General features: G+C 37.1%; 1 pseudogene; it reads left to right on the forward strand.

Moving 5' to 3' along the window:
• Nucleotides 1–10,119: 10,119 nt before the first annotated feature.
• Nucleotides 10,120–10,548, forward strand: LOC114035987 (annotated as a pseudogene).
• Nucleotides 10,549–24,473: the final 13,925 nt, after the last annotated feature.

Genomic DNA, 24,473 nt, shown 5'->3' on the forward strand with positions numbered 1-24,473 from the left:
AATACTTCTTGGTGGTCCTGGTTCAGGGGTTCTTGGTGGAAGCAGATTCTGTGGTTCCTTTTAATAGCACTTTGTGGAATCATGTTGTTGCCCTTTTGTCTTCCCTGCATGATACAGCCCATAACCCGAGTAGCCCAGGATGTAATATCCAAAATGATTAGGTTTAAAGGAAAGAGTGGAGTAAGGCTAATGATACTTAAATGTCGGGGGTGGACCCTGGTCGACCCTGGAGATCGAAATGAGCCTGAGGGTGGAGAAGACAATTTGATGGAAGAAGCATCTCAAGAATGGTGTGAGGAGGCTTAAAAGAGTAAAAAGATAAGAGGAAGGATTGTGAGAGATGATCTCTGAGGATCTCTCAGGAGTGAAGCCTCCTCAAAGAGTTAATTGTTTCTTATTCCATTAAAACATTTGCAGCCGGTTGACCTTGTAATAAAGAAACATGCTTTTCAACACATCCTGTACTTTACCAGACCCCCCTCCCTTCCCAAACTTGTTTTTAGGCACATAGCAGGGAGGAATAACACCCCCCCCTTCTAAAACTGTATACTCTTGCAAAAATTTCCCACCTTTCCTTGTCTCCAGGCAGGTTTGTGAAACTGTCTTTGTTCTCTGTTGCTGGGGTAGAATTTCTGAGAATAGATTGTGCCCTCAAGGCTTGCACCAATGAGTTGAGAAGTGGATTAGGGAGGAGGACTTGTGGTTAGGGGCTATATAATCTTCCTTTGCTGAGCACACCCTTGCACTCTTCCACCAGAGCCATTTTAGGCAGACAGAGGGTGCCCTTTCTCAAGAAAGCTAATAAAGACATCTTTCTCTTTGCTACATCTGAGTCTCCAGGATTCATTGGGAAGGGTCTCTGTACCCCACACACATTCAATTTAACTCCTTGTTATTTATCCTGGTTTATGTTTTAAGTAAATCTCATTTGATTTACTATGATATTGGGTGTTTTATTTTAGCTTGGTCGGGGTGTTCATTGGAAATGAGGGCTTGTGAACACTGTCATGAAGTAGCTGATTACCCCTTAAGTACCATAGACCTGTGATTAGCCAGAAGGAGGTCACATTAGTAGCTTGAGTGCTGCAAAAGAAATATCTGCTTTGTACTTTCACAGATATAAGCTCATAACAAGGATAACATAGCAAAATACTCATCTGAAAGTTGTTAAACATGGAAGAAATTACCAAGAAAATCTAGAATTTCCTATATAGAAATTCTTTTAAAGGTACCAGTGACTTTTTAATGTCTCTTCCACCTCTTCTTCCATGACTTTGGTACCTCTTTAGTTAGGCAATTAGTGATATGCAAATGAATGCGATCTCATCAATTTGAGAGCTTCCTGAAATAACAAATATTGCATTCCATTCATGCCTGCCTATCCTGTGTGACTGTCATCTATATCCTCTCACATCATGAATAACAGACACAAAAAACATTTCCAAAGTAAAAAACATTTCCAAAGTAGCAGTGTGAGAGTATAGGTAACCGAAATATTTTATGTAATATTTCCATTTCAGAATTTGGTTCCAGTGTAAATTTTATGTACTCAACTATTGAGGAAACATAAGCATTTATTAGGTATGTACTATGTGCCATGTACATAAACTATGCTAAATACTGGGGAAACAAAGAAAAGCAAAAGGCAGTCCCTGCTTGCAGCGAGCTCACAGATTAATGGGGATACAACATGTAAATAACTGTGTACAAACAACATATAAACATGATAAATTGGAGATCACGTGGGAGACCATTTCGAGCATGGGGACCAGCCAATGAAAGTGCCTGGCTTCTGGAGATGGACCATTATGTGCAAAGAGCAAGAAAGCCACTGTCACTGGATCACTGAGTACATGGTGGGGAGTAGGGTGTAAGAAGACTTTTGAATTCTCTTTATGATTGAGCATGAAAAATACCCTGTGAGTCAGGGAGCTAGATGTGTGGAAATATTAAAAAAAAAACAAACAAACCAAAAACAACAATCAATAACAAAAAGACCTCACAAATATCCAACTAAGACACATACCAATCCCCTTCAGAAATCACACTGAATAGGGAAACTTTACATTCTAGCCCAGCTAAATAAAAATCCAAAGAAATGATTGACCAGAGAGCACAGGCTAATTAGCAGTACTTCTGTCAGCACCTAGCAGACTCTCATTATTGAACTGCATAATACTTTGCTACATAGGTCTGCTTCTTAATTGTTGTGATTTATCTTTACTTGACACTGGTTAAACCTTATTGTTAGGCAACTTGTGTTGATGCTGCCCCTGCCCACTGGCTATTATAGCTCATATCTCAACCACGTGAGAGAAGACTGTGGAAGAACTAAGAGATAGGTTGGTGGCAATGTGGACAATGAAAGATATAGTTCTTAAGTGGAGACTATAAATAATAATAACATGGTCCAGGGGAAAAACAACAACACTGTTTTGGAGTTAAAGGACCTGGGGTCAAACCCTGGCTCTGCTACTTACTATTTGTGTATTCTGGGTCAAGTTGCTTACCTTCTGCGAGATCAGGGTTTCTTGTCTATGAAATGAAGGAATTGGATTAGATGACTTCTGAGTTCATTTTCTATTCTAACTCTATGAACCTATCATCCTAAGGTTAACAAATAACAACCTTGGAGGTAGGTACAGTAGTGCAAATATTACTATTCCTATTTTGAAGATTAGGAAACTAGATGGGTTGAGAGGTTAGATGACTAGCCCAAAATTATACTACCAATGAGTAGCAGAGTCAGGACATAAAGCCAAGCCCTGAGCCACACTATTCCCCAGGGACGAATAGACACACACACACACACACACACACACACACACACACACACACACACGAGAAAGACAACAGCCATATATACTCAGATACAAAAGGGAATCTTACTCAAGAACATGACTAACTTTGGTTCTGGGTACATTCTATAGTAGAAACCATAGTGCAAGGCAGTGCTATCTTACCAACTGAGGAGAAACACTACAGAAGTAAGCAAAATTATTCAGAAGAAAAACACTCCATTATTATTTTATAATTAACATAACTGGACACTGGAGTTTGGAAGACCTGAGCTAAAATCTAACCTTAAACATTAGCCTTGTGATCCTAGGTAAATCACTTAACTTCCAATTGCCTCTGTTTCCTCTTCTGTAAAACAAGGATAATAATAACATATACCTTCCAGGGTTGTTTTGAGGAAAAGAAGAGATTATATTTTTCAAGTACTTGGCACATAGAACATGCTATATGAATGTTAGCTATTATTATTATAATGTTTCAAAAATAGCTTTGAAGAGATATTATATAAGCAACCAAAAGGGAAGCCCTGGCTTGACCTTAGATAAGCATAGTTTTCTTATGAGGAAGCACAGAGAAAAAAGGGATACAAAGAGGTTACTGTTGTTGTCTAGTTGTGTCCAACTCTTTGTTATGAGTAGCATCTTTACTCTGCTGGGGTTTTCTTGGCAAAGATACTTGGAGTGGTTTGCCATTTCCTTCTCTAGCTCATTTTACAGATGAAGAAACTGAGACAGAGTTAAATGACTTGCCCAGGGTCACACAGCTAGTGCCTGAGGCCAGATTTGAACTCAAGACAACGAGTCTTCCTGACTCCAGGCCTGGTACTCTATTCACTGTGCCACGTAGCTTCTCACAAAGAAGAAGCATGGCATAATGAATAGACAGGTGGTCTTAGAATTAAGAAGACTTGCTTTTAAGTCTAGCCTCTGATACTGGCCTTTTGACCAGTGAGCAAGTCACTTAATCTGTCTAATTGTCTACAACTCTAGGTTAGATAAATCTCATGATAAGTGCTAATCTGCATTAGAAGAGGGCGTTTCTTCATCTGGAATTCCCTATGCAAATGAAACCATAGTTCATGTAAAGGAAATGGGGAATAGAGTTCTGTGTTCACTTCTCTAGAACTTCTGAGGGTCTTCCTTCCCACCCCATTTGATTCTTTTGTGAAAGCAAATCTTTTGCCTCTATTCTTACCTAGCCTTTAATGAGTGTGGCCTCAGACAACTGAGACTTGGGAAAGACCTTAGCTTAAAAAGACCAAGGTCTCCCACTGCATTGGGGCCATCTCCAGTCTTCCTGACTTTTGTCTTGCCACTGGACTCTGATGACTCTGGAGGAGAGAATGAGGCTGATGACTGCACAGCTCTGCCCCACTTAAATCCAATTCACTTGCAAGCCAAGACATCAACCTTCTGATGTCATTGATCCTCTTCTAGAACAAAGGCTGGACAATATCAGCCCTGACAAGTGACCTAACTCATTTCATCTTTTTACATATCTATTGCTTGTAGAATCATTTCCTTACTCTGAGCGGCTATGTGAAGGATTTCTTTCTTATCAATTCTAGAAACTGAAGGAAATCTCCGTGGGAATATGTTTTCTGCCCATTGCACACACAGAATAGAATTTAGCTGCTGGTTTGTAGATGTGCGGAAAAGACAGGGGCACAGTATGGGTCTCATGGAAATGAAGGGGGACTTGTTAAATTTAAGAAGCAGAGTAAAGATGCTAATCATAACAGAACCAGTAAGGATTGCAAGGTGAAGATGCTAGAACAAAAATGTAATTTCAACTTGCAAAGTAAAGCAGTCATTTGGGGCTTTGAATTTGTATTGCTAATAACAATAGATCTGTTACATTATATGCTTCTATTTGGTGGAAATATTTACACTGTGCACCATAACCCTGCTAGCTCTGCTCTTATAATATACCAGGTATAGAATGACTCTAGTATCTTATGATGGAGGGCAGCTGGCAGAGCAGCACATAGAACACTGGGCATGGAGTCAGGAAGACCTGAGTTCAAATGTAAGCTCAGACATTTACTAGCTGTGTGACCCTAGGCAAGTCACTTAACCTTGTTTGCTTCAGTTTCTTTATCTGTAAAATGAGGGGGAGAAGGAAATGGCAAATCACTCCAGTATCTTTGCCAAGAAAACCCCAAGTGGGGTCACAAAGAGTTGGACATGACTGAAGCAATAGAAAAACAATAAAAACAACCTCTTATGATATAAGCATTTGGTACATCTTTATTTGTCACTTGGCAGTGCAGTCTGCTAAGGAAAGTAGTGAGTGCATAGCACAGGCCTAACTAAACTCTTTATTTACTTGTGGAGATGTTATATATTGTTAAGTATCTATTCTGAATTCATAGAAGTATTAATTCTCTCTATCCGTGAGCTATTAGATGCCCCTCCCCCCACTAACTTTAAATGTCAACTTTTCTCTACCATACATGCTTAATTTAGTCATTGGTATTTGCACCTACTTATGAGTCTGAAGATCCCGCTTTCTGGGATATTTATATTAGAATGTAAGCTCCATGAGGGAAGGGACTGATTTACTTGCTTGTATTTGTATCCTTAAGGTTTAGCACAGTGCCTAGCACATAATGAGTGCTTAACAAATGCTGTTATCTATCTATCTGTCTATCTATCTACCTATCTATTTATCTATCTGTCTGTCTGTCTGTCTGTCTGTCTATCTATCTATCTATCTCCTAAAATTCTTCTTACTATACCTGCATGGTGGTCTTACTCTTCTCTTATCGTAACAGGAATATTTGGTCAAACTGAGTTCATTATAGTATGACCTTCATGTCTACTTTTTTTTTTTTTGGCCAAAGTGGGAATTTCAGTCACAGAGTGCTAGCTATCTTTAAAAACCTTAATATTAATCTTTCCTAACAGGCAGTCACCCTATACTATAGGAATGTGTAGAGCACGGATTTTGTGTGCTGGTATTCCTACTGGCTCTTCCTCTTCCCCTCAGGGTCAGTGGTAGTGTTCCCCCAGGGTGGATCTGAACACCCCAGCCCTAAGTGCATTTATAACTACACACTTGCTCATCTCTTGATCTACTTCACTCTGAAGATTCTATGACTCCCTCCTTCCCTAATATCTATATAAACTTGAGATCCTTCTCCTACCACTCCTCTTCCCTTCCCCTCCCCCACCCCATGTGCCTCCAAAGGTTCTTGTCTAATCCCAATATTATCATTCTATATAAACTCTGCCACAGCATTTGAAAAGGAGAGATTGGAAGTAGTAGTCATGGATTTTTATTGAAAGAATTCTGAGAATCTAAATGTCTGAACATATAGGGGGACACGTTTGGGTATGTAGAAGACTGAACAAAGAAATTCTTCAATCCAGAAAAAAAGACTTTTTATTTAAGTTGCCATTTAATGCACAGTTAAAAATCAAATGATCCTGACTTTAATCCTCAGTGGTATCCAGGCCACAGTTGGAATTATTGAACTGAAAGAGCACTGTCTAAAGTGACAGTGAATGTATCAAATCTATTTAGCTTTGTAATTAAAACAAAAGGGATTCCAGATGACAGCAAGGGTGATAAATTGTTGTAGAGATAAAGGGTGGATAAAATCAGGCTGGAAAAGCAAGGCAGGAGAAATGAAAAGTATTCATAGATTGCTGCAAAATGAATGTATGCCTTAAAGGTTAGTTGTGCTATCAGGCAGTAGACAGACTGGAATTAAAAAGACCAGTGGAAAATCACAAGAAAGGACAAGAAATAATTACAAAAAGAAGCAATGATAAGGTTTAAAAAAGAAACAATGAAAAAGGAAATAGCTCCATAGCTAACACTTCTTTCACTGTAAGACACATCATTGATTCCTCAGGTAAAAATGTTTTATAATTAGTGGCAAATGACTTTTGGGAGCAAGCAAGGCAAAAATTGGCATACAGACTCAATTTCTTTCAAGGTCACATACCTAGTTAGTAGCAGATCCAAAATTAGAATCTAAGCTCCCCATTAATAGTCTGAAGAATTTTCCTTTGTATCACACTACAATCCCCAATGCATACTGTTATACTTTAGTGGCATTCCTTTAGTAGAAATGAATTGACTCAGGTACTTTTCTTATATTAATGAATTTTAAAGATATTTTTTAGTTTGTGTGAACATATCTCCAAATTTGATATATTTCTCTTCTTCTGTCTCTAAATTACGTTATCTTCTTTGCCCTACAGTATTGCATTTGTTGCATCTGCAATCAAGGTTTGCACCATTGCAGAAATAATACAAGTGTAGCCTGTTGGAGGTATACATTTGTTCTAACCTACCCAGATAAGGTAAAATATCAAAAGAAAAGAGGGAAATTTTATTATGATAATCATAATATCTGCTATTATGATCATTTGCCCCTTATTCCTTACTACAAAAGGGATCATTGCTCTGAACAGGTATAAAATCTATCTAACCTATTGTCTCTTTCTCTACTTAAAACCTTAGGTGCATATATATCTGAAAAAAATCCCCATTTTCCTCCTTCCTCTCTATCTCTTTTCTCTCCTCTTTCCTTCTCTCTGTCTGTCTTCTTTCCTCCCTCCCTCCCTCTTCTTCTTTCTTCCTCCTTCTGTCCCTCCCCCCTTTATTTCCATCTCTCCATCCCACTAAAATTTACACTTTACTGCTTACGTTTTGTCTTTTTTTTTTGTTGAAGGAGGTTGATAAACAATGATTTCAAAGAGTTTGAAAAGTTTTTCCTTTATACAGTATCAAAATAAGGGAAATGTAGATACTATTGATTTTATGTATAATTTGCTTCTATTACCCAGCTTCTAAAACCTTTTTCTGATTCTTTTTTAAACTTCAGCAACTAGAAGTAGTATTCGACTCTCCACTGTCTCATTTCTGATATGCTATTGACCTAAGCTTGCCTATTGTTATTGTTTCCTATGGAAAAAATAATAGAAGAATTCGTGAAAGATTTTTCCAAGATCAAGTAAAAGGATTTTCAAGATAATTTAAAAAAACAAAAACAAAATGTCCTTTGCTCCATGAGAAATACTGAGGATTTTCTAATCTTATTGTCACTTGTAAGGCTTTCATAGCTTATATAAATAATATCTTGAGTTAGAATTCTTTCACATTTATAAATTTATGTCTTCTTTGTCAGCATACGCTGATGTAAAGGTAGGTGACATTTGTGATATAAGCTCCTGGGGTTACTTTGATTCTATTTCCCTGCTTACATTATTGAAAGGACTAAGCAAACAAGCCCCAGTTTCCTTGTAACTATTCTAATTTATTTCTGTTGTAAATGTGTATGGTGCCCTAAAGATACCCGCATCTATACTACGTGGTACTTCTTGGTTCTGATTATAGGAATGTAAAATAAATTAAAAAAAATTTAGCTTAATTCTATGAGATTCACTCCCTGTCATAGATATGACAGTGTCTTGTGGGGCACTCCTTATTTTTAGTAGCTTGCTGTGATGGAGGAAAAGATCAAAATGGCTAACAAAATCAAAAGATAATGAAAATTAGACTGCAGTTGCATAAATTGATGGATAATAGATAAAAAATAAATTGAGTATTTGTATTTACTTTATCCCATTGAGAGGAGATAGCTTGATAAAAAAAGACGAAAACAACAAAAATACCTCAAATATCACCAAATATATTTTAATATGCAGTGCTGCTAAGGCATATAATTGACCATAATTAGTGTTTTTTTTTTAATGCAATGAAAGGTCACACAGGTAATGTCAGAGGTAGAATTTGAACTCAAGTGTTCTAATTCTAAGGTCAGTGCTCATTCACCTAAAGTTATCAAATCACAGTAAACATCATAGGACTTTGGGCTTTGTGTGTGGCATATTGAGAACCCAGAGTGAAATATGTTAATCTTTTGGTTTCAATTCTTTATTCTTTCAATTATGCAGTTTTGGTGGGAGGTGGGAAGGGAGGAGTTGGGAGTTTCCTTTAGACAGTCCAGATTGAAATGTTTATCATTTAGTAGAGAGTCTTCCAAAATTGCTGTGGTCAAAGAATTTGTCACTCTGAAGCCAACCTGGTGGTAAGCCTCCCTGAACTTGGTGAGGATGATCTATTCACTGGGCCAGTGGTTTAAATCAGAGATTCTTAACCTGGGATCTGGCAATTAAAAAACATTGTTGATAATTGTATTTCAATATAATTGTTTTTTTTGTAATCGTAGATATTTTATTTTATATTTTTAAGAACATTATTCTGAAAAGAGGTTCATAGGCTTCACTAAATTGTTAAAAGGGTTCATGACACAAAAAGGTTAAGAACACTTGGCTGAAATAGTTATTTCACACACATCTTACCACAACCTTCCAAAAGATGAATACCATGATTCATTATTATGAGCACTATGGTCATTGTAGATGGAAAAGAATACTGTTTCCTGTGTTGGATGGTTCATGATGTGATACTGGGATCTTTTTTGTTGAAGTGTCAAAGTGTGTATCACTGTTCAGGGGAAGGGAATAAGCATTTATATACTGTCTACAATATGCCAAGCACTGTGCTAAGCACTTTATAAATATTATCTGATTTGAGTCACACAATAATTCTGTTGCATAGGTGCTGTTATTCCCATTTTACAGTTGAGAAAACTGAGGCAAACAGACTTTAAGTGACTTGTTCAAGGTCAGACAGCTAGTAAGTGTCAGGTTACATTTGAACTCAGGTCTTCCTGATCAACTGCTCCACCAGCTGCCTGTTGGAGGCAGATCACCGGTCATTATTGAATATCTTGGTACATTTATGGAAATGTCTCCATTACTACAATTAAGAATGCTTTCTCACAAATAATCCATCATGAGTTCAACTTTCAAAATTAAATACCCTAAAGAACTTATACCATGAGTTAAATGCCTTAGTTTTTGGTATTGCTCAGTTAGTGTGATGTCAGTTTATATATGCTTTTGAGAAGTTTGATGAAAAGTTTCTTTAAAAGAAAGTAATCCATTAGTCAGTTATTCTTGGCTTACTGGACTGATTTGTTTGTGGGACTTCTCTAATGAAGATTAAAATTCAGACTGAATTTTATTATCCTATTACTTGTAGTTTAATATTCGACTAGACCTAACAAAACTGGAGAAATTAAAATCATTAAAAAAAAGTCATGTGACTATAGCTCTGCTTTCAAATTTCTCCTGGCTACTGAAATTTGAAAGGGATTGACGGAAAGCTGGTAGTTTGAAAAACACTTTACACACACACACACACACACACACACACACACACACACACCACACACAATCATTTTAGAAATAATTGTATTATAAAGAAGTTCAGTTTTTGGCGCAGAGCTGGAGCGTGATGGCGTCCGGAGGCAGCAACCTTCGCCCGGGCGATGTGGAGGAAGACGCCTCGCAGCTCGTCTTTCCCAAAGAGTTTGAAACAGCAGAAACTCTTCTAAATGCCGAAGTCCACATGCTTCTAGAGCATGAAAAGCAACAGAATGAAAGTGCAAAGGATGAACAAGAACTTTCAGAGTTTTCATGAGAACTTTAAATTACACTGCACGTTTTAGTCGTTTTAAAAACTGGGAAACCATTGCTAGTGTTCAGAGTTTGTTACTCCAGAAAAAGCTCCATAAATTTGAGTTGGCCTTTTTAGTAAACCTTTGTCCTGAGACAGCAGAAGAGGCCTTATAAGCCTCTGATTCCAAGCCTGGAGGGTCGATTTGAAAATGAGTAATTGCAACAGATTCTTGATGATATCCAGACCAAGAGTATTATTCTCTAGGAAGTATAAAATTAGGGTTTAATAGTTTAGGGCTTAATAGGATTGCAGATATATCTTTTTTTTTTTGATGAATGCAGAGAGCAGTTAAGACATATACCCATTGCTGACATAGTGAAATGGTATTAATTTTATCTCTTTGTTTAAATGGTTAAGCAACCTAAGGACATTATCAACTATAGTAACATAATAGTACTAGATTAATACTTGCTGAAAGGAATTGAAAAGATAGCTCATGTAGAGTCTTTGTATCTGCTTGATGAACACTGAAGAAATATTTTTCATATATTACGTACAGACAAAAATCTACATGATAGCTTTACAGTAAAGGCTAATACAAAGAAGTGGTTTGTCTATTAAGTTATTTCTAAGCCTTGATAGATGGTTTATAATAAGACTTTTTTTCACATGGTTACAACTAACATATTCTATATAGGAAATGATTGGGTACAATAACAAACTCCAGTCCATTCAGTATTTATTGAATGCCTCCCATGCAGAGAGGAGTATTGTGCTTCATGTTGAGCTGACATTTGGGCAATATTCACTCTTTATTAAATACCTGATTGTGTTACTTGCAAATTCTTACCTGCTAATTTCTTTTTCTTTTTTGCTTTTTGCTAGGCAATGGGGTTAAATGACTTGCCCAGGGTCACACAGCTAGTAAGTGTTAAGTGTCTGAGTTTGGATTTGAACTCAGGTCCTCCTGACTCCAAGGCCAGAGCTCTATCCACTGCGCAACCTAGCTGCCCTCCTGCTTGTTTCTGAAAGTAGCAGATGTCTCATCTCTACCAGGAACCAACAGGTCAGTAGAAGTTTTGAAGGAGGAAATAGACTTGTGCATGAAGGTGAACAGGTCTGGGGTTCCCTATTCCTTTTTACTTTACACTTGACCAATACTGTTGACTATTTGTGGCAAGGGGTCAGGGACCCATTGCAGTGGACTGAGGCTGTCTAGCTGCCATGTTCGTTGGCAGTAGCACAGTGTGGGATTCTATTTACCCAATGGCTGGCTGCTGGCACTTGGATTAGAGGCAGCAGTTCTGAGACTAGGCAGTAGGTGGGGCTAGTGTCCTTAGTCTGAGTTTTTACCTGCAAGTTTTGTTATCAGTGGCAAAATGCAGAAATGATGAGAGGGAGAGGAAGAGGGAGAGGAGAGGGAGAGGGAGAGAGAAAGGAGGAAGAGGAGGAGGAGGAGGAGGAGGAGTCCTGTGGAGTGATGAGCCAGAGATAGGGATACTGACTTCTCTCTGAAATCAAATGTTGGGGGCCTTGGACCCATACGTATATGCACATACAAGCACACACACAGACACATGTCCATTCATACAAACACTACTGTCCTTCACTCTTTATAATCTGAGGACACAGGTGCTTTAGAACCTTTCCTAGTACAGGTTCTGTGCTAGGCATTTCCTTTTGCTCAAGCTTTCAGCTTCAGTGTCTGAATTCAAAGAAGTTTGGTTTTGAGGAACAAAATAATAAACAGGGAAGGGAAGACAGGCAGAAAATGCTTCTCTGAGACAGGTACAGATTGTCCTGTGTGGAATGCTTCCTCAGGGGGGTAGAAAATTAATCGTGTTTACAAGCATGGGATTCTACTTGAGAGGTTCTCTTCATAAGCCTTACCCCCACCTTTTTAATCATGATTTATTTTCTGAACCCAGAGATACATTTCTCCGCAGAGTTCAGCTGACAAAGCTTCCATCTTTTCCAATGGGGAGAGGTGTTGTGTATTTATGGGGCTGCTACTGTAGCTGGCATAGGCTGCTCTAAAAGAACACGCGGTCCAATGAGATAATAAAATAGCTAGAAGGCTTCCTGTGTGTTCCTGTTACAAAAAGACCCTTCAGAGGGAAAAGGTTTTAGTGCATAGAGGATGAAAATACTATTTCAGAATTCAGAAGTTGCTATTAAAAAATGTAATCAAGTGATTTGTTTGTATCTTTTTTTTAAAGGAAGAAATTTCAGTATAATATATCTTCACTCTTGCTTGGAGACCATTTAAAATGTTGCATATTTAAAATGGAAAAATTGTGTTGTGATCATTATAATAGTGATTTGAATACAGATTTTTTCCATCCTTCCTCCTTTGCTAGTGTGAAAGATTAGGTAGAGACAAAATTTTAGAAAAGAACACTCTGGGCTTAGAAATGTGGTGAATAGGGCACCTAGGTGGTGCAGTGGATAGAGCTCCAGCCTTAGAATCAGGAGGACCTGAGTTCAAATTTGGCCTCAGACCAAATACTTGATACTTACTAACTGTGTGACCCTGGCCAAGTCACTTAACCCCGATTGCCTAAAAAAAATGTTTTGAATAAAGGCAGTGATGAATAGAAGACCAAAGGAGTTTCTTTATGGATGAATCTTTAGTGAGTGTCATTGAAATAGAAACAATAGATCAAGATGATATTTACTCTCCAAGGCCACAGATATGGCAGACTTTTTTGTCTATTCTTTTCCATGCTTTGTAAACACTGAATTTTGTATGGGTGTATGTGGTGATTATGTCTAAACAATGATAGGGATAATAAAGGTTAAAAAAATAACTAATATGCAAATTGTTTCCCTGAAACCAAATAAGTTTCTGATAAATAGAAATATCTGATAACTGAAATCCATAAGACATGTGTAAGTGATTACATTTAAGGTGTAGGTTAATTGAATATGGTCAAAGGATAAAAAAAAGTGACAATACAAAGTTTTGGGAACCAAACTCTCTTAGTTTTGAGTATCAAGCATTTTCTTCATGTGACTCTGTATTAGATTCAGTCTTATTTTTCATTCTTTCATAGTGAAAATAAAGCCCCAAATTGTCGTATATCTCTGTCACTTTGTCCCTTGACTTTTCCTCCTTCCCCTACTCTGCCCTCTAGTTCTGGCCAACTATGAGAAAACTTGAGAGGTTGGCTTCCAGTCATGTATGCCTCATTGCTGAGAATTCCCTGATTGGCTGCTGAGAGAGAAGAGCTGAGGAGTCAGGGGACCTTTTAAAGGAGGAGACAGTTTCCCACTGGCACCCTCTTGGCTTCGGCTTTCCAAGTGATAGGATACAAAAAGAAGGACTTTCTCTCCTCCTATGTAATTCTCCTTTTGTGGAGCATGGACTCAGTTGGCAAGCATATATCAAGGGCCTTGTTGCATTTGCCTTTATTTTTGTGTTCCCTTTGAATTAGTAAATGACTTTGTGAATACTGAAAGGTTGTGGAAGGCATACAGGTGCTCCCTATGAGGGCAGCATCGATCAGAATGTTTACAGTTGCAACAACAGCAGCAGGATTTGGCTAGAGGCAATGAAAGTATTGGCACTGAAGAGAGAAGCCTCTTGAAAGATCAAACTTGGCTGTTTGATCAGACAATGCATGGTGTAGAGGTAATATATGAAATTCCCAAATTACAATATTGCATAATTGTGTTACATTCTGATGAGGGCTGTCAAGTTTCTAGCCAATTATATCTGTAGTCATAAATTGCTACCTAATCAGGATTGAATCATTCTATTAATGTGTGCTGTGATTGGTTCTTCTAGTATGAGCACTGCTTTCTTTTTTAATACGTACAATCACGTTAAACATATTTCCATGTTAGTCTTGTTGCGAAAGAAGAATCAGGACAAAAGGGAAAAACTACAAGAAAGAAAAAACAAAAACAAACAAAAAAAGAGTATGCTTCGATCTACATTCAGACTCTATAGTTCTTTCTCTGGATGAAAATCATATTTTCCATTGGCAAGGTTTTGAATTGTCTTAGATCATTTTATTGTTGAGAAGAGCCAAGTCTATCAAAGTTTATCATTGCATGATGTCACTGTTACTGTGCACAATTTTCTCCTGGTTCTGCTCACTTCACTCAGCATCAGTTCATGTAAATCTTTCCAGGTTTTTCTGAAATCTGGCTGCTCAGCATTTCTTATAGCACAATAGTATTCCATTACATTCATATACCACAACTTGTTCACCCATTCCCCAATTGATGGGCATCCCCTTATTTTCCAATTCTTTGCTACCACAAAAAGTGCTGCTACAAATATTTTTGTACATGTGGGTCCTTTTCCATTTTTTAGTGATCTCTTTGGGATACAGACCTAGTAGTGGTATTGCTGGATCAAAAAGTATGCACAGTTTTATGGCCCTTTAGACATAGTTCCAAGGGGCAACTAGGTGGCTCAGTGGATAGAGCACCAGCCCTGGATTCAGGAGGACCTGAGTTCAAATCCAGCCTCAGACACTTAACACTTACTAGCTGTGTGACCCTGGGCAAGTCACTTAATCTCATTGCCTAGCCAAAAAGAAAAAAAAATAGACATAGTTCCAGAATGGTTGAATCAGTTCACAACCCCACCAACAATTCATTAGTGTTCCAATTTTCCCACATCATCTCCAATGTTTATCATTTTCCTTTTCTGTCATGCTAGCCAATCTGATAGGTGTGAGATGGTATCGCAGAGTTGTTTTAATTTTGCATTTCTAATTTAGAGCATTTTTTCATATGATTATAAATAACTTTAATTTCTTCATCTGAAAACTGCCTGTTCATATCCTTTGACCGTATATCAACTGGGGAATAGTTTGTATTCTTATAAATTTGACTCAGTTCTTTATATATTTGAGAAATGAGACCTTTTCCAGAAACATTGGCTATAAAAATGGTTTCCCAGCTTTCTGCTTTCCTTCTTATCTTGGTTGCACTGGTTTTGGTTGTGCAAAACCTTTTTAATTTAATATAATCAAAATTATCCATTTTGCGTTTCCTAATGGTCTCTATCTTTTGTTTGGTCATAAATTATTCCCTTCTCCATAGACCTGACAGGTAAACTATTCCTTGCTTTCCTAATTTGCTTATGGTATCACACTTTATGTCTAAATCATGTACCCATTTTGACCTTATCTTGATATAAGATGTGAGATGTTGGTCTATGCCATACTATTTTCCTGTTTTTGAGCAGTTTCTGTCAAATAATGAGTTCTTATCCCAGAAGCTGGAGTCTTTGGGTTTATCAAATGGTAGATTATTATAGTCATTTACTACTGTGTGATGTGTAGCTAACCTATTCCACTGGTCCAACACTATTTCTTAGCCGATACCAAATAGATTTGATGATTGCTGCTTTATAATATAGGTTTCAATCTGGTATGGCTAGGCCCCCTTCTTTTGCATTTTTTTCCCATTAATTCTCTTTGTATTCTTCCAGATGAATTTTGTTGTTATTTTTTCTAGTTCTATAGAATAATGTTTTGGTACTTTGATTGGTATGGCACTGAATAAGTGAATTGGTTTAGGCAGAATTGTCATTTTTATTGTATTGCCTTGGCCTTCCCATAAGCAATCAATGTTTTTCCAATTGTTTAGATCTGTCTTTATTTGTTTGAAAAGTGTTTTGTAATTGTGTTCATATAGTTCCTGGATTTGTCTTGGCAGGTAGACTTCTAAGTATTTTGTATTGTTTAGAGTTATTTTAAATGGACTTTATCTTTCTATCTCTTGCTGATGGATTTTATTGTTATTATATAAAAATGCTGATGATTTATATGGGTTTATTTTATATCCTGCAACTTTGCTAAAGTTGTTAATTGTTTAAGTATTTTTTAGTTGATTCTCTAGGATTCTCTTAAGCATACCATCATATCATCTGCAAAGAATAATAGTTTTATTTCCTCATTGCCTATTCTAATTCCTTCAATTTATTTTTATTCTCTTATTGCGAAAACTCACATTTCTAGTAAAATATTGAATAGTAGTGGTGATAATGGGTATAAGGTCCATAATTCCCCTGCACAGGGATATTCACGTTCCCCCCACACCCTCCCAGCCCTAAACAGTGGAACAAGTTCAATACTGAAGGAAGAGGCCAGGAACTCCATATTGATTATAAATAGTAGTTTAATCAATTGAGTTACTTACATTGGGGTAGAATGATGGATCCCTGCCAAGAGTTTAATAAATCATCAGTCTGGGGCAGTGACCAGATTAAAATTGGATCCCCACAAAGACTCCAGGAAAACCTAGTGGTAATTATGGAAATCAAACAAAGAGAGGAGGAGCTATAGAACACATTGCTTCTGATTGGTGGCTATTTTGGGGTTTCTGCTTATTAATGAGCTCATTTCCGAGCTTGGGTGTTATGCCAATGTTATTGAGTAAATACCCAAACACAGGGTCACAAACTGGTCACTGTGTTTGTGTTATGGCTGGACACATTATCTAAGTTATGACTCAGTGTCTGAATTGTTATTTTAATAGGTCATCATGTCCGGACTTCTACCTTTCACAGAGTTTAAGTTATGGCTTTCACGTCTTACTGTGTTTTATGGCTTTTCCCCTATAGGGACCCCGCAATGGGCATCCTTGTTTCACCCTTGATTTTCTTGGGAAGGCTTCTAGCTTACCCAATTACATACAATGGTTGCTGATTGTTTTAGATAGATACTGCTTATCATTTTTTTTGGTAGTCACCTTTTTAGTTTTTTTCCCCAGTTATTAAAAACATTTTTTTAAAAGTCTTGAATTCCAAATTCTATCACTTCCTTCTTCCCCTCTCCTCTTCCTGAGATGGTAAGCAATAAGATATAGGTTATACATGTGCAGTTATGTAAAATATTTCCATATTAGTAATTTTGTACAAGAAGACTAGAATAAAAGAAAACAATGAAAGAAAGTGATAAATAGCATGCTTCACTCTGGATTCAATTAATATTAATTCTTTTTTCTGAAGGTGGATAGTATGCTTCATCATTAGTCCTTCGGGATTGTCTTGTATCATTGTATTGCTGAAAATAACTTATTATTTTAAGGAAAACTCATGTATTCCTATGCTCTCTGTGTTTTTAATAGGAATGGGTTCTATATTTTGTTCAAAGCTTTTTCTGCATCCATTGAGATAATCATGCTTTCTATTAGTTTTTTTTATTGATATGGTCAATTATGCTGATAGCTTTCCTAATATTGAACCAGCCCTGCTTTCTTGGTCTAAATGCCACCTGGTCATAGTGTATTATCCTCTTGGTAAATTGCTATAATCTAATTGCAAATATTTTATTTAAAAATTTTACATTAGTGTTCATTAGAGAAATTGGTCTATATTTTTCTTTCTCTGTTTTGGCTCTTCCTGGTTTAAGTATCAGGACCATATTTGTGTCATAAGAGGAATTTGATAGGACTCCTTTGCCTATTTTTCCAAATAGATTATATAGTATTGGAATTAATTGTTCTTTACATGTTGGTAGAATTCACTTGTAAATCCATCTGGCCCTGAGATTTTTCTTAGGGAGTTCATTGATGGCTTGTTCAATTTCTTTTTCCTTTTTTTTTGGTTAGGCAATGGGGTTAAGTGGCTTGCCCAGGGTCACATAGCTAGTAAGTGTCAAGTGTCTGAGGCTGGATTTGAACTCAGGTCCTCCTGACTCCAGGGCTCTTGCTCTATCCATTGCACCACCTAGCTGCCCCATCAATTTCTTTTTCTAAAATGGGGTATTTAAGTATTTTATTTCCTCTTCCGTTAATATGGACAATTTACATTTTTGCAAATATTCACACATTTTGCTTAGATTGTCAGATTTATTTGTGTATAGTTGACCAAAATAGCTCTTAATTATTGCTTTAATTTCCTTTTCATTGGTGGTGAATTCACCCTTTTAATTTTTGATACTGGTAATTTGCTTTTCTTCTTTAAGTAAATTTAACCAAAGGTTTATCAATTTTATTGTTTTTTTTCATAAAGTCAGCTCTTAATTTTATTCATTAGTTCAATAGTTTTCTTACTTTCAGTTTCATTAATCTCTCCTTTGATTTTCACAATTTCTAATTTGGTATTTCATTGAAGATTTTAATTTGCTCTTTTCCTAGCTTTTTAAGTTACATGCTCAATTCATTGATATCCTTTGTCTCCATTTTATTCATGTAAGCATTTAGAGATATAAAGTTTCCCCTAAGAACTGCTTTGGCTGCATCCCATAAGTTTTGATATGTTGTCTCATTATTGTCATTCTCCTTGAAACTTTTGATTGTTTTGATTCTTTTGAAATTATTTATTGTTTCTATGATTTGTTGTTTGACCCACTCATTGTTTAGAATTAGATTATTTAGTTCCCAATTAAATTTTTGTCTTTCTTTCCATGGCTCTTTATTATATGTAATTTTTATTGCACTATAATCTGAAAAGGACACATTTAATATTTATGCCTTTCTTAATTTGATTGTGAGATTTTTATGCCCTAATATAAGGTCAATTTTTGTGTAAGTGCCATGTACCACTGGGAAAAAAAAGGTATAGTCATTTCTATCCCCATTCTATTTTCTCCAGAGATCTGTTATATCTAACTTTTTAAAAATTCTATTCACCTCCTTAACTTCTTTCTTGTTTATTTTGTGGTTAGATTTATCTAGTTCAGAGAGGGAGAGGTTGAGGTCCCCCACTAGTATGGTTTTGCTCTCTATTTCTTCCTGTAACTTCCTGAACTTCTCCTCTAAGAATCTGGATGCTATACCATTTGGTGCACATGTTTAGTATTGATATTACTTCATTGTCTATGGTACTTTTTAGCAAGATGTAGTTTCTTTCCTTATCACTTTTAATTAGATCTATTTTTACTTTTGCTTTTTCTGAGATCAGGATTGCTACCCCTGATTTTTTACTTCAGTTGAAGAATAATATATTCTGCTCCAGCCTTTTACCTTTACTCTGTGTGTATCTCTCTGTTTCAAATGTGTTTCTTGTAAACAATATTTTGTAGGACTCTGGTTTTTAATCCACTCTGCTATCTGCTTCTGTTTTATGGAAGAGTTCATCCCATTCACAATCATGATTACTATGTCCCTCCTTCCTATTCCTTGCCCCCGTTTATACTTTTCTGTCTTGTTTTACCCTTTTCCTCCTCACCAGTGTTTTGCTTCTGACCACCAACTTCATCAATTTTCTCTCCCTTCTATCAATCCCCTCCCTTTTCTTTCCCCTGCTACTTCTGCCCTCCCTTGTGTGAACCCCCCTTCCCTTTCTTTACCCTTTCCCCTACTATTTCTCTGTAGGGTAAGATAAATTTCTATATCCAACTGAGTGTTATGTTATTCCCTCGTTGAGCCAAATCCAATGAGAGTAAGGTTCAAACAATGCTCACCTCCTCCCTTCTTTCCCTTTACAGTAATTAGTCTTTTGTACCTCTTCATGTGATGTAATTTATACCATTCTACCTCCCCTTTTCCTCTTCCCCCAGGACACTTCTTTTTTTTCACCCCTTAATTTTTTTTATATCATCACATCAAAGTCAACTTATACCCATACCCTCTATCTATGTTTACTCCTTCTAAATGCCCAAGTGAAGATACAAGTATCATCTTCCTGTGTAGGGATGTAAACAGTTTAATCTTAATTAGTAACATTTTTTTCCCTTTCCTGTTTACTTTTTTATGCTTCTCTTGAGGCTTGTATTTGAAGATTGAATTTCTGTTCAGCTTCGGTTTTTTCATCAGGAAAATTTGAAAGTCCCCTATTTCATTGAATGTCCATCTTTTCCTCTGAAAGATTATGCTTGATTTTGTTGGGTAGTTGATTCTTGGCTGTAATCCAAGTTTCTTTGCCTTCCAGAATAATATATTCCAAGCCCTTCAATCCTTTAATGTAGAAGTTGCTAAGTCCTGTGTAATCCTGACTCTGGCTCTTTGATATTTGAATTGTTTCCTTCAGGCTGCTTGTAGTATCTTCTCCTTGATCTGATATTTCTGGAATTTGGCTATAACATTAATTGGAGTTTTCATTTTGGTATCTCTTTCAGGAGGTGATTGGTGGATCCTTTCAATGACTGTTTTGCCTTCTGGTTCTAGGACCTCAGAGCAATTTTCCTTGATAATTTCTTGAAAGATGTTGTCCTGGCTCTTTTTTTTTTATCATGACTTTCAGGTAGTCCAATAATTCTTAAATTATCTCTCCTGGATCTTTTTTCCAGTCAGTTGTCTTTCCAATGAGGTATTTTACATTTTCTTCTATTTTTCATTCTTTTGATTTTGTTTGACTGATTCTTGATGTCTCATAGAGACATTAGCTTCCACATGTCCAATTCTAATTTTTAAGGATTTATTTTCTTCAGTTAGCTTTTGTACCTCCTTTTGTTTTCTTCAGTAAAGTTTTGTCCTTCCTTTTCCAAGCTGTTGACTCTCTCTTGCATAACTCTCATTTATTTCCTTAATTTTTCTTCTACCTCTCTGATTTTTAAAATCCTTTTTGAACTCTTCCAAGAAGGCATTTTGGGCTTGAGACTAATTCATATTCCCCTTTGAGGCTTCACATGTAGGCATTTTGAGATTGTCCTCTTCTGAGTTTGCATTTTGGTTTTCCTGTCACCACAGTCTATGGTTAGGGCTCTTTCTGTGTTTCTTGTTTTTGTTTTTGCTTTTTTTTTTTTTTTTTTGCTCTTCTTTTAGCTTACTTCTTGACTTTTAAAGGAGTTCTGCTGCGAGGGCACAGGGGGCACTATCCCAAGCTTCTTGCACTGGGGTTCAGGGGCATGGTCACTGGTTTTCTGCACAGGGTCTCCAGGGCTCATGGCTTGCCCACTGGGCTGGGGTAGCCTGGCTTAATTGTACCTGTTGTGCCAGGGTTTTGGGGCTGTCAGTTTGCCTTCTGTGATGGAGCTGGAGGCCTCACAGCTGGTTTGCTGTGTCACCAGCCTGCTGAGCCAGGACCAAACAGCCTCAGTTGCTGATCTGTGCTGTGGCTAAGGGCCTCCTGCTGGCTTGCCCAGACACTGTGCTGGGCTGCACTCCCCTTTTACCCAAGTGAGACAGACCTTTCCTGAAGTCTTTCTAAGTTATCTTAAGCTGGAAAATTCTTTCACTCTATCTTTTTGTGGGTTCTCTCACTCCAGAATCCTTTTAGAGGCTTGATTTAACATTGTTTCCAAGGGAAATTGGGGAGAGCTGAGGCAACTTTTGGCTTCTCTCTGCCGTCTTGGCTCTGCCTCCACCACTGCTTTTTTTTTTCTGTTTTGTTAAATATCTCTCTTTGTACTCTCTCCCCTCTTTGTGAGGGAACCTCTTATATTTTAAGCCATAACTATTACAATAATTTGTAACTTTCTCTGGGAATGCTGAGGTGGAGGCCATGAGCCAATGGTTCTAAGAACAGAAAGCCCAATCCCCTGATAAGAGGCCACATTTCTCCAGAGCTGAACTAACGTAAACCACAGTGGCTGGGCAAAGTGACTGGTTCCAGTCATCAGCTTCTGGTATTTCTCTTCTACAATAGTGTTTAGACCTGAGGACCTTAAGGATCATCTAGTCCAATCCTTCCCAATTCTCATTTTACAAATGAGGAAACTAAGGACAATTGAGGTTAAGTGACTTGTTTGGTATCACAAAGGTAATGATAACTTTGCCATATGATCATCTGAATGGAAGACTTATCTCACCCTCTCTCTTCCTTCTTACTCACATGTACCATCAAGCTGCATTGTATCTTTTCCAGTTTACAACCGGCTAGGTTTCTGAAGGTTGAGGGAAAAAAGGTTGTAGTGAAAGCATCTACAAACACAGAAAGCCAGCTCATTTCTTTCAAATAATCTTAAGCATATTATTACCAAACCATTCAGGTGTTTGGTGTTCTGTCTTGCCCTCATCCCAAACTGCCTTGGAGATGCTGATTCCCTACTCTACTCCCTCACTTCCCTCAATTAGGAGTAGCATTATCTTAGAAAAATGAGTCTTACACTTTTTCACAAGGTGGTCTTCTCCTGTAGGAGTGCTGTGCTTCTCAAATTATCATGAAAAAGGGAGAGATTGGGACTTATTGAATTTATGAGGCCTTACAGTAAACCCACAGTAACACAAGACACAGCTATGGACAGACAAAGTTGTATGATACTTAGGACCTGTAGGGTTCCTGGTTGCGTCTCACCTGGGAATCACTGCCCAGAAAAGCCTCCAGGTAATAGAATAAATGAAATCAGCATTCTTTAGTACTTGGGTGGCATAAATCATTACTCACTCTGAATGAGTGAATGAGTGGCTATTTATAAGGCTGTTCCAGTGCCCACAGGGGGTCATATATCATTTTCACAAGGTTTTTTTTTTCTTTAAACTTGGGATCAAATGTTCAACTTCTTGCTTTCATAGTGTGTTCCTTGACATGTGCTTTCAAGGCAGATTATTAAATTTCAGTATTGCATGTTTGTATATTTCATATACAAATATATTCCCATATTTATCTTAAGATATTTTAAGTAACAAACTCAATCTTAGGAGCTGTATGGGCAACATTCTGGTAGTAATCTTAGATTGCCTTCAATTGGCATAGAGAGAGAACTTTCTGTTCTAAGTTAAACTATTAAATTTTGTGAATAAATATTTAAAGTGAGTCAGAGTAGCTGATTTCAAAGAAGAGAATATAGGAATTTGTATTTTATTGCTACTGGTTAGCTTGAGACACTATCAAATGAGTTAATATACTGTGAAATATCAAAATGACCAGATAGGCTTTTTAGGGTTCATGGCATAGAAATTAGGTCTAGAATTATTTAAAACAAAGGACATGCTATTGAAGGTGATAAAGATATCTGATAAGAAAATGTAACTACACTTAAATATTTTGTTACTGAGTCATTTCAGTTGCATTCAACTTTTTGTTTCCCCATTTGGAATTTTCTTGACAAAGATGTTAGAATGGTTTGCCATTTCCTTCTCCATCTCATTTTACAGATGAGGAAACTGAGGCAAACAGGGTTGAGTAACTTGCTGAGGGTCACACAACTAGTAAGTGTCTGAGGACTGATTTGAACTCAGGAAAATGAATCTTTCTGACTCCAGGCCCAGCACTTTATCCACTGTACTACCTAGCTTCCCCTTAAGTACTTAAATGTGGCCACTCTATAAATGTGGCAGCTCTGTTTATCCTCCACGTAAGGGTGGAATTTTGTTTCTGGGATTGCAATCCATCTGGGAATCAGTGTGGTGCTGAGGAAAGATCACTGATTCCATAGTCAAGAAGACCTGGATACAAATATGCTTTCTGTTGTTTACCACATGTATGATCTTTGACATTCCATTTAATCTCCCAGGACCTTAATTTCCTCATCGGTAAAACAAGAGGGTTGGACAGTCACTAGATTATCTCTGTGGTCCCTCCTAGATATAGATTTGTGATCTTATATATCAGGGAAATTTTATATTTTATTTTGTGTTGGAAATTCTCAGATGTACAAAAGTTCTACCAGAAGATCTATCTATAAAACTTTGATATACTGACCAAGGGAATAATATACAAATTATTATGGAAAAAGGTTATCCTTAATAAGAAAAGAGAAACCTGAAGAGCAATGTGGCTTATTTGATTGTAAAGGAGTGTGCAGCCCCACACAAAAAGGAGGAAGAAATTAAAAGATACAGTGAGTTTTCCTTTATGCTAATGACCTCTTTGTGGGTACTAATGGAGGAAAGGTAAGTGGGTGAACTCTAATATCCCAGTGCCTTTCTGGAGTCCACTTAGATACCTGCTTCCTCTTGCCCAGGCCCTGTTCCTATCTCAGTTTGGTTTAAGGTTTAAAATACTAAATAATTAGTATACAGTACTCCATAAATTTATCACAATTGGCCAGTATTTGCTTCTATTTCCCATTAAGATTTTTTATCTCACTATTAATTTTCTGGCCTCAAAAGGAAAACACTCCCATTAATAGTCTAGAGCACAATCATTGCATGAAATAACAATTTCAAAGACATAGTATAAAAATCCCAGGACTGTACCTTACTTCATTAGAGATCTGAACACCTTCACTCTCCCTACTTCAAATATTCAGTGGAATCATCTTGGTCTTCTCTCAGGGACTTCCACTTTCTGTCTTCCTCTTACAGCTCCCCGCTCATATTCACTTAGCTTTCTGCTATGCCATCTCAACCAGGTAGCTCATATCCAGCCTTCAGGTAGTTGTGGCCTTTGACACCCAATG

The sequence above is a fragment of the Vombatus ursinus genome, unplaced genomic scaffold (assembly GCF_900497805.2).
Source record: "Vombatus ursinus unplaced genomic scaffold, bare-nosed wombat genome assembly UNPS02009573.1, whole genome shotgun sequence".
NCBI classification, from domain to species: Eukaryota; Metazoa; Chordata; class Mammalia; order Diprotodontia; family Vombatidae; genus Vombatus; species Vombatus ursinus.